Source organism: Sturnus vulgaris, chromosome 5, assembly GCF_052056855.1.
Source record: "Sturnus vulgaris isolate bStuVul1 chromosome 5, bStuVul1.hap1, whole genome shotgun sequence".
Classification (NCBI taxonomy): Eukaryota; Metazoa; Chordata; class Aves; order Passeriformes; family Sturnidae; genus Sturnus; species Sturnus vulgaris.
The window spans coordinates 29,547,695-29,561,986 of NC_142247.1; the positions used below are offsets into that span (position 1 = coordinate 29,547,695).

At 37.4% G+C, this 14,292-nt stretch overlaps 1 protein-coding gene across 7 annotated transcripts in view; it reads right to left on the reverse strand.

The window, feature by feature from the left end:
- The window catches only part of TNRC6B (trinucleotide repeat containing adaptor 6B), a 134,410-nt gene that overhangs the window by 117,195 nt on the left and 2,923 nt on the right, over positions 1–14,292 (reverse strand). For all 7 annotated transcript variants that reach the window (XM_088165269.1, XM_088165266.1, XM_088165271.1 and 4 more), the window contains exon 2: positions 4,506–4,578. The gene's annotated coding sequence lies outside the window, so the exon portion shown is untranslated. The remainder of the gene's footprint in view (positions 1–4,505; positions 4,579–14,292) is intronic.

Consider the following 14,292-nt stretch of genomic DNA (forward strand, 5'->3'; position numbering starts at 1 on the left):
AAGACTCAGCTTACAGACAATCTCAAGGTTATTAGTTTGAAAAACTGTTAAGACTTCCAGTGATCTCACAGTATCTCTGAAGTCTTACTTTCAGGATTTTTCCCTTGACTTCATTTTAAAAATAAATACATTCTAGAATCTAAAGGGTTCAGGGAACAGATAAAGTCATTCACCTTCAGGTTCGCATTTCCAATTTAACCCAGGTCAACATATCCCAATGTTTCCAATACTCAACACTACTAGATAAGCTATTTTCAAGTTTGTTTAACAGTATCAGTGCAGTTCCTACTGAACAAAATTTGTACTCCAAACTCCATTCTTCAAATTGTAAAGTAACTTACAGAAGGATGCAATACAATTAGGGAGACTTTGGTGTTTAATATTAGAATGTCTTCTACTCCAGAGGATGACGCATCTTTCAGGGGTAATGGATCAAATTAATCAATTTAAGAGATCAAATGCAACAGCATAAATTCAGCAGGAATCTCTTGCACTCAAAACACAAGACAAATGCCATGACCAGATCCCTAACATTCCAGGTATATGGAAAGTAAGGGCTCAGACTGAATACAGCAAGTTAAGAATTCTCTTGAAGCCAAGAGCTGTTGGCCTGTAACAGTAGTCCCCCTCAAGATTATGCAACTCTTCAACTGTACCAGCATTTAACATCCATTTCAAGTCTCTCTACTCCTGCACCTTAGCTTAAGAGCTGCTGGCTGTCACCTTTACAGCAGCAATTCCAAGCCTGGAAACTGTCAAGAGAAAGCTTCTAAATGATGCACCTCCTTCACTTCATTGTTAATGTCTGTTCAGAGTGTAAGGCTTTCTGCACTCCAGCCTCGTCTGTTCTGTTGCACATAGGTAAAACAACATCTGTCATGGTTGACTCAATCAGTGAAGAACATGTTCTACAAACATTAAGGGCCTGAAGCTACAAAATATTACAAACAACTTAATAAACCTTACAACCAACAAGCTGCTACATTCAGTAATATCATACACTCTAGTGGAAGACACAAGAGTTGTAAAGACTTAGAGTGTAGTAATTCCCTTTTCTGGGAAAAGAAGGAATGAGGAGAAAAGCAAACTCTTACCCAAACTCTCACTTAAACATTCTGCCTTCAGCACATAATCAAAAATCAGAAGTATCAAATGCTAAGCTTGACATCTATGCCAAGATCCTCCTGCCTATAACAAATGTTCATTGCTTTTTGTTCTGCACCCACAGTGGAGGAGACGAGGCTGGGCAGTCCCTGTCCATGGTACTTCTTCGCCATGCTCTGTTTCTGAAACCCACTCCAGAACTTTCAGAGCTGAGAATTTTGGAGCATGATTTTGCAGTATTAGAGTCAAGTAATTGGAAAGCTCTTCAGATTTTTGTTAGACAGTGTGATGTCAAACAGCTTTGGCCAGAAGGATTCCTGTGGCACTTACCCGGCGTTGAAGTCAGAGAAATAAGCAAGAATGAACTTGAGCAGAAGCATTAAAAAAAGCTTACATATAAACAAGACCAGAAAGGTCAGACCAAGAGCACTGCAAGGGGAAGTCACTTTTCATTCAAAGCGCTGGAGGAACTCAAAGCATAAGCCTCTGAAAAACAGACGTGTTTCATCTTCTGAGATCTTTCACTACCAGAGAATTGGCAGTATTTGACACCAGTTTTTATATACTACTCCTGGAAGAAGACAAAAAAAAGCTACCAACCAGTGCATCTCAAAGGAGGAAAGAAAAGGTCAGTAGAACTAAGAAATTTTTTAAAAATGGAAAGGCTACACGAACAAAGAAAAGCAAGCTCTTGCAAATGACCGACTGAATACACTGGAACTATCCAGAACTCAGAGATTAGAGTAGGAAATTGAATGAATAAACTCTCTTCCTTCTCCACTGTATTTTCTTTTTTCTAATTTCTATTTTCTCTCTTAGTTTATCCTATAATTAAAGTTTTATTTGCTTTAACTAAAGAAAAAAAACATATAATATTATGTCATACAATACTTAGAGTGAACTCACAGGGGATGGTAAAAAAATTGAAGCTCTAAAAGGCTCAGGAATTTCCTAGAAAACTTCACAAGGGAAAAAGAAAACCCACCAACGAAAATTTTTAGCTGGTGCAGGAAGACCCTAAGCCACAGACTACAAGAGGTGTTGCAAGAGGAAGTTTTGCTGAACACTATCCTTTTGTTGTTTGGTTTGGGTATTTTTTTATACTTTATTGCATTTGCTTCTGGGTTCTTTCAGGAGATAAAACATTCTGCAATAAACTATGAGCCCAATTCAGTAATTTTGATGTTCTTTTGCATACATGAATCATTGATTCTCTTAGTCACCAGCACAAGAATGCTATATTGCAAGTTCATTTATTGCCAAAAGGAGACATTTCAAGATTCCTGAATCCATGGGACACCATCTCTGTAGCAGACTTTTGTAGGTCATTTATGACTGAGGGTGACTTCTCAGTCAACAGAGAGCGCTTATTGCCAGCACATGAAGACATAATTATTCCATGTTACTGACATCACCTCTTCAGCTCACCAGCTTCTGACCAGATTGCTGAAGGTGACACATGGGGTCATTTATTTTATACACGGAGGATGGACAGGAAGTACAAATTTGTACTAGCATCCTATAGGATCAGAAAAATGTCAAAAGCCTAAATGCATTTGTTTACTTGTATTAAGTTCTTAATGTGATGTGTCAGGTTCCCAGGTGACAAAAAGAAAGTTTACAGACAGCCCATTTAGATTTTCAGATCCCACACCTATCAATAAAGTCACTCCTGGGAAAGTAAGATAATCCTCTTCTTCTACCCTTGCATATATCCACCCAAACTACTTGGAATGTGACTGAAATCTCCCAATTTTTTATTCACCTGACATCCTTCAGAAAAATTAACTAACTTCAACTGGAGTAAGGTAACACTGAGGAAGGCCTGACAAATAGCAATGCACTGCTATGCCCACATAAAATGTAGCAAATGCACATCTAAACTTCGGAACAACTTTTATTTAACTCTTCAAAATGTAATACAGTGAGAAGAATCTATTCCCAAAGGTAAAAACATTCATTAATAGGAACCAACTGGATTTCTTATGAACTTTAATGCCTGCTGCAGTACTGTCCTGCCATTAAACAGTATGGTTTTAGGACAATCCAGTTTGATATTTAGTCCTGTTTTTGCTCCACCTCTTTCTGCAGCAAAGATGCACTCATTTTGTTTACTAGGACCAGCAAGATGGATGCAGCTACCAGCCACTCAGAACAGCACAGTGTCCTTATGGATACCATCTCTGCACTACTGCATTCTTAACACACTCTGGCAAGCAAAACCTGAACAAAATTTCCATATACTTATAAATCTCTGAAAACCAATACCAGTGAACAAGGTACCTCCTCTAGGCCTAATTTTCCCTCCACATAGAAAGGTCCCAGCATGAAAAAACACAAGGTCCTCAACAGCAAGAGAAGAGAGCCGGAATTCCAATGATTTCAAATTTGGTTTCATCAAACAGGCATCGCTGGGACTAAGCACTTTGTCTAATTCAAGGGCCTTTCATGCAGTGACCCTTTTTTTTAGATTGGCAGCAGGAATCAAATATGGACTAAAGAGAAAATCTGTTCTTCATTTGATAATGAAGAAAAAACCTACTTCAAACTTCTAAAGAGTGCAGCTGTGAGAGAAGCACTTATTAATGTAAAACCAATTGTGATTCCTGTGAATTCCCAAGTCTAAATTGGATATGACCCACTAGAAACCCCCTGAAGGAAAGTAAGGCTGTGTCCACTGTCACCATTACACACATTAAGCAGAAATTGAAGGCAGGTCCCAAACTCCCTCACAAAGCAAAACAGCCACATGAGTGCTCTTCCAAGACAGCGATCCTGTATCCACGGCATACTCGAAACAAGAGCACTTAGCACAAGGCACTGCTTGACTAAACTGTGTCTTGAATGGGACTGTGCTTATTTGACACAGTTGTATCGACACATGATCACTGTCACCAGTCTCTAGATAAAATGTTCAGTTTTAACACATGATCCAGCCATATTGTATTTAACTGATAAATCATTATACATTGATCCTGTTAAGAACCTACAAAAGCAACATAAAATTTAATGTCTAGAAGAAGAACAGAGTATTTTTGCCACTTTAAATTCAAGTTGCTCTGAAAGCAAAAGCATTCAGAAGATAAAAATCCCACAACTATAACTTTATTGCTTATAGGAAATAATCACTTGCCAATTCCAGTGACTTACATTTTTTAAGTCAACATAAATTAACAAATTTTCAAATAAATGATACATTATACATACCAACTTTAGCTTACAGAAACAAATCACATCAGGCAGTAACATTAACTTTGCACACAAACACACAGGAAATAAAACACTAGAAAGCACATGAAGACAGATGCACATCCTACAGTATCTTAAGAACCAGCATAGGCTATTGTTCTTCTCACCTCCAACTTTCAAGATCACAATACTGAGCTTGGGTTGATTTTTACCTTTGACAGTTTCCAAGGGCTGCCAAAGCCCACAAGGATCCGTCCTGGCTACATTCAGTGCAAAAACGAAACCCTAAAAGGAAACAAAAAAAAAAATTAAAACATTGACCAACTCTGGTCATTAGTAAATTTAAAAATATAAAAACAAAAGTCAACTGTCTCCAAAGCTCCAAAGTAAACCTAGGTGCACAGAAGTGAAAGGAATAGGCTGCCATCAGGAAAATATTCTCTTAAAATTCTCCCCACAACCTCCTATCCAAATCTGGAAAAACAGTAAACACTCTTAGTATGTGTTAGACAATCTCCTACTGACTATGAGATACAACAGAACAGAAGGAGGCTCTAGAAACATAATTTCTATTCACAACTGGGCAAAACATGGGGTGAAACTGGTTTCTTCCACAAGAACTGAGAAAACACACGTGTGTTTCCTTGCAGTCAAGGGAAGTGATTATGTAATCCTACAATAACTGCTGAATATTAAATATTATGTGTAAAAATGAATCCCATACCTACCAATTGTCAGGTATTTAATCCTATTTTGAATCACTAACATAGCAGCACTGCAATGGTTAACAATCAAGCCCACTTCAAATCATACATAATCTGTCTTAACCACAGCTAGTACTAAATACTTCAGTTTTGGTTTTGCAAAACATAACCAGCTTGCAGGAATTAAAAGAAGTCCAGAACCATCAGCTTACCACCATACATTCAAGTTAACATCACTAAAATCTGAATTATTCCAATTGCCATTATTCAGGTTTATTGTAAGGGATATGAACAAGTGACATTTTTCTAAACTCACTGCATCATTTTGTTGGCTACTACTCCTTAATGTACAGCATTATTTAGGAATAAAGAGTTGCTGTCATTGAACTAACTTCCATAAACTCAATTTTTCCCCCGGATCTTCTAGCATTAACTAAGAGCTTTCTGGGCATGATTTCCATTCAAACAATTTCTGACCAGAAAATACATTTGGTGATAAAAGGGAGTCTTACCTCTGCCACTGTGGTTTACCTGTCCCTTTGCTTAGTGAGTAAATGTTTTGCAGATACAAACTTTAATTTTGAACTTGGTCCTGACTTTTACTTTGGGGTGATTCTGATAAAGCAACCAAGAGCACACTCTGCTCAAAAGGCCGTAAGCTGTCCTTAAAATATCATCTTAAAAAATCAGCTGCTGATGTAAATAAACAAAAACATCACATACTCAATCAGGATATTGGCAAGATGGCTTCAAGTCATTCACAACTTCAGAACAACACAAAAATATTTCACGGTATTTCATCTACAGCACAGCAGCAATGTAATAGTCATGATTTACTATTAAAAAATACTCAGGACAACTCAGGTCTTACTGTGATGGTAATTCTCCACTTTTCAAGGCTGAAGATGGAAACATAACTTGTAACCAATAATTTGGTAGAAGGAGCGCTACTACTGGTGCTTGAGAAGAGGATTTGCAACCTCTTTATTTCACATGGTTTAGAACAATCTCTTTGCATTACTTAGGTAGAAGGAAATCCAGGAAGGATTAGTACTTCAAGGAAAAACGAACTAAAGATATCACTCTAAACAAAGCAGCCAGAAGGAGTGGGAAAAGGCAGAAATCCTCTGTCACCAAAAAAAAAATTCCAGGGCAATATTCAGGAATGGCAGTCACATACCCCACAAAATCACTCTGGTGTTCTACAGCAAAATATGACATGAGAAAGGGTGTTCATTATGTTTAGTTTACTACTGGCTGCACAACTTCAACTTCCTATTTTGTTCAGTATTAAATTCTTTGCACTGATGTTTTTCCTAACACATGGAAAACATTTCAGCTGTTCATGTAGATATGACACAAATACTTTTAACAAGATAAATAGCTGTAACTTGGAATAGATATCATATGCATTAGTCTGTACTACTCTTCTAAAGTAACATGAGAACAGAAGGACCATAAACAAGTTAAAGACAGCCTATATGAACAAAACACAAGTCCCACTTCACAGCACTTAAGTCTTTTTACATGAACAGCTCAAATATAAACCATTTCATAAGAGACTGCTCCTGAAGGTGTCAGGAGGTTTAAAATGGACTACACAACATGATCTGCTCAAGAAAATCCACTCTTTAATGAACTTGTGGGTTTTTTCTCATCAGAGAATGTTGCCCTTTTTGATTCATCATTAAGGGAGACGTGAAAGATGCAAAAGGATGCTTCTCAAATCAAAAGATTTTCAATTTAGAAAATCCTGGCCCTAGTCTTTGAGTCTAAAGACAGTCTTGAAACACAAGGACAGAATACTTCACCTTCCCAGTGTTCCAAACCATTTACATAAACAATATTTAAGGTGCTAAATGTTTCTCCTCACAGTAAAGGAAAATGAAAAGTTTATTTAAAAAAAAAATGTTTTGTTTACTCCTTTTTGCCACTTTCTACTGTACAAAGCAGCATAAACCCCACTTCTTTTCTGCTCATACCGATTTTGCTGAAGAATCCATTAAAGGTTACAGTGAACATAAAAGGTGTTTGTCCTCACTTTTGCTACAGTGGCCGATTGTATGTTACATACACTACACATCACTTCTCAACTGTTATCAACATTACATCCCAACTATAATCAGCCAAAGGCTGCCAAGTGGTTAAGTTTTCTAAAGTCCTTTGTGCTTTGTTCCACTTTGTCTTTTCACTATGACCGAAGCATATATACACACACGTTTATGTGCATACGTACATATAAGTGGGTAGATACAGTATATGTAGGTAACACTCTCAAAATTATTTCTACGTTTTTTCTTCAAGACATTCAACACTCTACACCTCAGTGTTTATGGAAACTATTAAACTGAGGGTTTGGGGAGTAGTGTGTCTTACATAACTGACTGACAGTATCATCTTGACAGTTAGCATCACAGTAAGAGTTGTGATACCTGGAGCAGCAAGAAATTAAAACATAGTGAGTTGAGAATGCCAGCTGCTTTTGACATTCCACATCAGAATTTAACCCACTCAAGAGATTTGTTTTGCAAAGTTGGAAACAAACTATCACTTAAAAAAACCCTCATTCTTTTCAATTGTTCATCTCTGATTCTATTAGGTCTTGCAAATTACCGGTTTTCAGGCACAGAAAAGGGCTACTTCACACTGCTAATGCTGCCACTACTTGTTAACAGTAGCAATGCTCGGAATCCCAATGGCACAAAAGCAGACATTAACATAAGTATTACAACTATCAGGGCATTCAATGGTGCCCCAGTGGCAAAAAGGGCCCACAATCAACATGCTCAAAATGCCAGCAATCCATGTATACCAGCATTCCCAAGGATTCAGCACTGCTGGAGCTACACGAGTGCAATCAAGCCTTTATTTCACAGAATTTGCCAAGTGAGTCTTCAGAATACAGAGGACCAGAGTTTTCTAAGGAGAGATGAAGAGTGGATGTTATACTAGACCAGAGACATGAAGCATTTTTCTCCATCTTAAGCAAAACGCTGTGATGAGTGAGAAGCTTGCTTCTCAACAGCTCAATTTTAAACCTGAAAGCTATAAATAACTCCTTTACTGCTGATAATCCCAACAGAATCATCCAGTCAGATTATTCATACCACTAAAGTCAACTCAAGATCGAAGGTTTCCTTTTGAACCACCAGTAACACTCCTCAAGTCCTATACAGCAGTATATTTATCAAACCCAGCAGCAGTAACTTAATTCAACTGATAAGGTGGTAAGTAGCCTTGTGCAGAGGAAAGGGGGAACGGTGGCTTATTTACTGACAGCAGCAGCTACACGAGCTAAAGACAACACTACTAAAAACCATTCACAAGCAGGACAGGATTGGAAGATACCCGTGCGTTTCAAACTGTCTAGTTCTTACAATCTTCCTGTATTTAATTAGAAGAGTATCAAAGTTTCCTGTGTATAAACAATCCTTCTGCTTTGTTTACTTTTTCAGTAAGAGCTGTGTTGTTAAGGAATTCACACCAGCATGGCAATACTGGTGCTAAATCCTCCAGCAGCCATGAAGGCAGACAAACATCCCCTGCTGCCCGAGAAAGGCTCCAGGTCTCGGCGCTGCACCTTGTAATGCAGCCCCGGGCACACGATTATGGCCAGACTGAGCCGGGAGGAAGGCATGGGGAGTGTGATGAAGAATAAAGCTTAAGTTACAATCTGCTTTTTCTCTTTTTCAAACTTCACTCTTTTATAGCTTACACCCTGAGATTTTCCAAAATAACGTTCCATATTTATCTCACTTCTAATGATTAATAACAGAGAGGTTCTCTTATACAAAGACGTTTTGACTTCCCACTTACATGATGATACATGCAGAGAAGTCCAAGATCTTAGCACTATTATTGTCAAAGAAAACAAATGCCGAGTTGTTAAGCAAATAATTCTAAACTATAATTGCAAACACCAACTTTGAACATAACCAGCTGCCAAATAGAACTTCATCAATATTTATAGCGTGACATCAGTCTGAATTGTACTTTTCAGCTATTTCGGCACCTAAGAAAGGAAGAGGAAGCTAATTTTCAAAAATCTGTTTTATATTCAACGATTTTTTTTAATCTTCAAAGAAATTAAGCAATACACTCATTTTTATGGCTAATTTTTAAATTTAAAAACACAATGCAAGTTATTACCAACACGATGCTAGTCCTCAACACTGCAATCTTTGCTGAAGATGTTTAGTTAGTACTACTGAATTTGGAACTACTTGCAAGAAGAGCTTCAGACGTGCTCAACTATGTGTGAGATCAGGGCACTAAATTTTCAGTCTTTTGGCACAAAAGAGCTCTTCAACTTTCTCATCTTGTTTCCACTGAAAGTGGCATATAAAAGAAAAGTAACCTAGCCTTTACTATTGCGACCAAAACCATAAAAGTCTGCTTTTAGGCGACCTACTTGAACTACATGACAACTGATTTTCACAGTCAAGCTCTGACAACACATTTAAAAACCTAACTCTTGAAATTTCCTCCTACTTTTGAATGTTCTTCACTTATACGTTACTTTTTGTTCATCCTTTATTAAATCTGAAAATGCAGAAACACAAATTCTCAATTATTTTTTGTCCAAACTTCGCAAGACTAAAGTTACTTTTAGTTTGTTTACATACCCAGCTGTGGCAGGGGTGAGATAAGCTGATATACATATCCATACACAAGGCAGTGCCAGTTTATCTAGTTACCTTCAACTGGTGAAAGCAACATTACCCAGCATTGGTTAAGTACAGGGTTAGAGCTGGAGAGGGAACAGACGAATTATGTCACTGTATTCTTGCCCTCGAGCCACCACATTGTAACACTGTCAGGGGCGTTTTCCTTTGCTTATTAGACAATGTTAAAAAGTATTTGATACAATGGCACTGCTGTGTCTTTTGTCCACAGTCTAATTTAGTTCTCAATCAACAGGAAGCTTCTCTCAATATGAATCTATTTTCCGCAATACATAAATTGCCAGGGACAGGGAAGAGAAAGTTGGACTTTTGAATATGAAAGAATCAGAGGAGTTAACTTCCAACAAATGAGAGTATTATCAGCCAGTTTTGGTTCTGTCTCTGAACACTCTGAAAAATAAAAAGGCCAAGCAAAGAAAAGGATAGACAGCTAATCTACGGCAACTATGGAGTTTAAAAATGTGTGAAAAGCCTAGCTCTGCAATAAAACACATCTTCCCCCTTCCAAGTACTTTTTAGCAAAGTGAGTGCCACCAGAAACAAAGGCACCTTCCCCATAGCTTTTATTAACTATAACAGAAACATAGAACACCAACCAAAATCTATACCTGTTCTTCAGGCTGTCACCACACCAGCTGCAGAAAGTAGATGAGCAGATCCTGAAGCACCCAAACATTTATCCAAGCAAAAAAGCACAACTATAATAAGAAAACCTCAACTTTAGCTTTATTATCCCACTTTGTCTTGAAGGGCTAGGAAAAACATGAGCTGAGCTTGTATAAAATCACCACAAAAAGGACACTTGTTATGAGGGTCAGGGAAATACTATAGTATTATAGGGAATAGTATTGACAAGATCCACTTTAAATGTGAGGATCCATTTCAAATGTGAGAAAATATTAAGCATTGAACTTTTTTGCAGTGTCAATGAAAAATGGGATGAATCTTAATGAACGGTCACAAATAAGCAGCGTAGCTTGACTCTCATTTTTGTTCTCTTCAAAAGAAGACTCATCTGCGTTTTTAATGTGCAAGAATAAGCATCTGATACAATGCAACTCAAACCTGATAATGCAGAATCTCAGCCATTTGACAAACAAAAATACTAAAAATTTAATTTCAAACAATTTTATCTTAGAACCCAAATATATATGGAAGGATAAGAAATTAAATTACAATGGTTGTAATAGTAAAATATCCTGCATAGACACACATTCATGCCAAAGCACATTTTTTAGCTTCTTACTTGAATCAGTTAAGTAGGATTTAAAAACAAAGAAACAAAAACTCCAAAATAAAACCCTAAACATAGTTATCAGAACAAGCAAATTCCCAACACAGACTGAAACTGCTGTATTGACAGCAATATAAGAATGCTGTTGTAACAACATTAATACATCATGGAAAAATCTCAAAACATAAAAATCCCAGAGAGGGTCACAAAGAAAGATACTAAACCCTATAAAAGTAGCTGAAAATGCTCTAAAGCAACTATTTAGAGCAATATGTATTATGGCCTTCTTTCTTAAAGGGATTTTGAGCTGCTTCAGATCAAAGATGGATGATCATTCATTCTAGAGTTAAGTATATTTCGGTCTTCATAAGAAGCTGGGGCGAGGGGACACATTTCATTCCTCTATCTCATAGAAAAATTTTTTAAATCAAAACATTATCCTAACGCTTTTTCCCAAGTTCCTCATCATTCCTCATGCTAGCTGCACCCTCTAATACTATTAACTTATGGTTTCTAAAGTCACAGTGTGCAAGCAACAGAAACCTCAGAGATCTGAAACAGTGTTTCTCTGTAATGGTAAAAGTGAGTGTATTGGTGATTTAATCTTCTACAAAATCTAACTTCTGGGAAAAGCTTTTAAATCATAAAGTTACTGTACTGCTGTATAAAAAGCAGAATATACTGTCAGCTGTAATAAGAAAATAAAATGTACTCTGTAGTACTTCCATCTTCTCCAGAAAGTGACATCAGATTGTTTCTAAGGATCCCCAAATGTCCCAGAAGACAGCTAAAAGGTTCTCCAAAGTCCAGAGAAGAGGTGAACAATCTGGGTCTCTTCAGCTCCTAAGACACAGAAGTTCATAACTAGAGGACACTGACACCAAAGTGCTGAGCAATTTGTATCTCTTAGCTGTAAGAAGCAGGGAGACAAGAGGAGCTACTCTCATTATCATTGGTGGATCACCCCAAGGCCAAAATATATTTAGTCCACAGTAGACTGGCAAGTCCCTGAAGAGTTCCTTCTTCTCCCCAGAGGTGTTTTCCTTTTTCCTGCCACTCATGTGGTACTGTCCCGAGACTTACGCAGAGAGGTCACAGGGCCAGGGAAATTGGCAATGAGATTGCCATGGAGCAACCCAGGAGTTTCTTAGTTCTGTCTATGTGGAGACCTATTGGACCAGTCCTAAAACAAGAAGGCCAGAAAAAAACCTTTCCAAACATTCAGCTTCTGGATTTAAAATAATACATTTAATTTAACTAGTGAAACTCTCTCACAAAGTCTGCTTTTGCCACATGAACAACACATTAGAGAACCGCAGGTACAACCAGAGTTTGTGGTACAAAAATAAGAAGGACTCGAGTAGGAAGAAGAAAAACCTTGCAACCCTAGGAAAGATGATCAGAATAACAGAAAGGAGCATTTCCAACAAGCAAAACAGAGGCTAGAATCTGAAAAATTTTCAAATTTAATAGAAAAAAACCAGTGGTATTCACAAAAACTATGTTCTTTGTAAACTACTACAAAGTCAAAGGGCATAAATTTCTCATGTTACAGAGCAGACTTTACTAATGAAAAACCCAATACACTACTGAAAAACTCTGCCAGGTTGTTTATCTTTATAGCACTTTTTATGACACAGTGAAGAGTCATGACAAAATTATAGAAATCAAATGCAAGTAAAAACATCAATGACTTTTACTTCATTACTCATTTAGATGGATTAGAGGACTTCCCCTCACACAAGCAACGTGATATTATTGTATCACCTTTTGACTAATCCTCTGTCAAGCTATCTAAAATTATCAACTCTTTGTTTTGCAACTTTGCTTCTTATCCTTTCATCCGCTAATTAGCTTTCCAGCCTCCCATCTTCTGTCTAACGCAGTCAAAATATATCAACCTCCAAGTTATTTTTTACCCATTTATTCTGACCAGTCTCCTGCAGCATGCAGCACAAGTGCTGTCTTAGGATACCTCCCCTTTCTCCTGACAAGCAGGATGTTCTCCACCGACTCAAAAGCTAAACTGGCTAAGAGCTGCTTTCAGATCAATTTTACTTTTTAAGTAGATATTTTAAAAAATTTAAACAGTGCAAGTCTTGGATAGAACATTAACTTGCTTCCCAGATTTTCTCACAGAGGAACTATTGTGTTTTTTTCTAATCCACAGACATTAAATCAGGAAATACATGCACCATATCCAATTTCAGAACTACTAAAGCTGGCAGGGCCCAGAAACGCAATCCGTACTGACTAGCTGAAACTGGAAAAGGTCATCTCCATAGCTCACTACATGGTAAACACGGAGAACATCCAAACTCCAACCACAACCCTTACACTGATGAAAACTTAAAAACCTCAGAACATTCCCCTACAACATGATGCAAACCATAATAAGTGCAAAAACACCCTCTCCCTCTAACCGCTATAAGAAGCCAAAGGGAAAAAATAAATTCAACGTACTCACTGCCTACTGCTCTAAAGGAGAAAAAATAAGTGACACCAACGCCTTGAGCAAAGCATGTTTACTTCCCTGAAGAAAAAAAAAAATGAGTAGAAGTGCAACACAAAGAAGGCACGAACAGAAGAGAAATGTAAAGAAGTATAAGAGTTTTATGTGGGCTGAAAGGGACAGGGAACAGCAATCAGAATATCCTGATTACTCTCACCCCGGTCACCTCGCAAGCAGAAATACCAGCGGGCAACTACTTGTCTGACAGTGACAGCTGGCCCAAGTACCAAAAAGTGCCCCTATTTTTATTAGCAGATAGTAGCCAAAAGTTTAGTTTTGATTCACAATAAATTAATGCGAATTTTTCAGTCCATATTCCACACTCTGTTTGCTGAAAGAACAAGCAACCTTAGCATATATATTTTATCTGAAAATGGAGAAAGAGAGTAAGTGCTAAGCTAAGGAAAACTGTTAGCAAGAATATATGCATTTTTCTACCACAACTGGTGAAACGATTAGAAATGCATGTTACTGTTTGCTCGACATCTCTGCGCTAGGTTCTTGCAATTAGTACTGAAGACTGACATTGCCTTGCTATTCTTTCCCTGAGACAGTGAAACATTTCACGATTAACATTTCTGAAAATGCTAGAAATAGATCATTAAAAGCAAATACACAGCAAATACATTTTATAAGCACTGATGTGACAGAAAACTTTTAGCTTTAAAGAAAACCAGTGGTACATATGTGCTAGTATCAGGTATTTCCCTCCTTTATCTATGTGCTAAACATGCTTAATTTATCCTGTGAAAACAAATACGGCCAGTTCTTCACAAAAAGGCGTCTACTGAGCCAAATTACACACAGGTTAAGGCCGAGTGAAAAATTAAAACTGATGATAAAGAAGTGAATAGCTCTAAGATG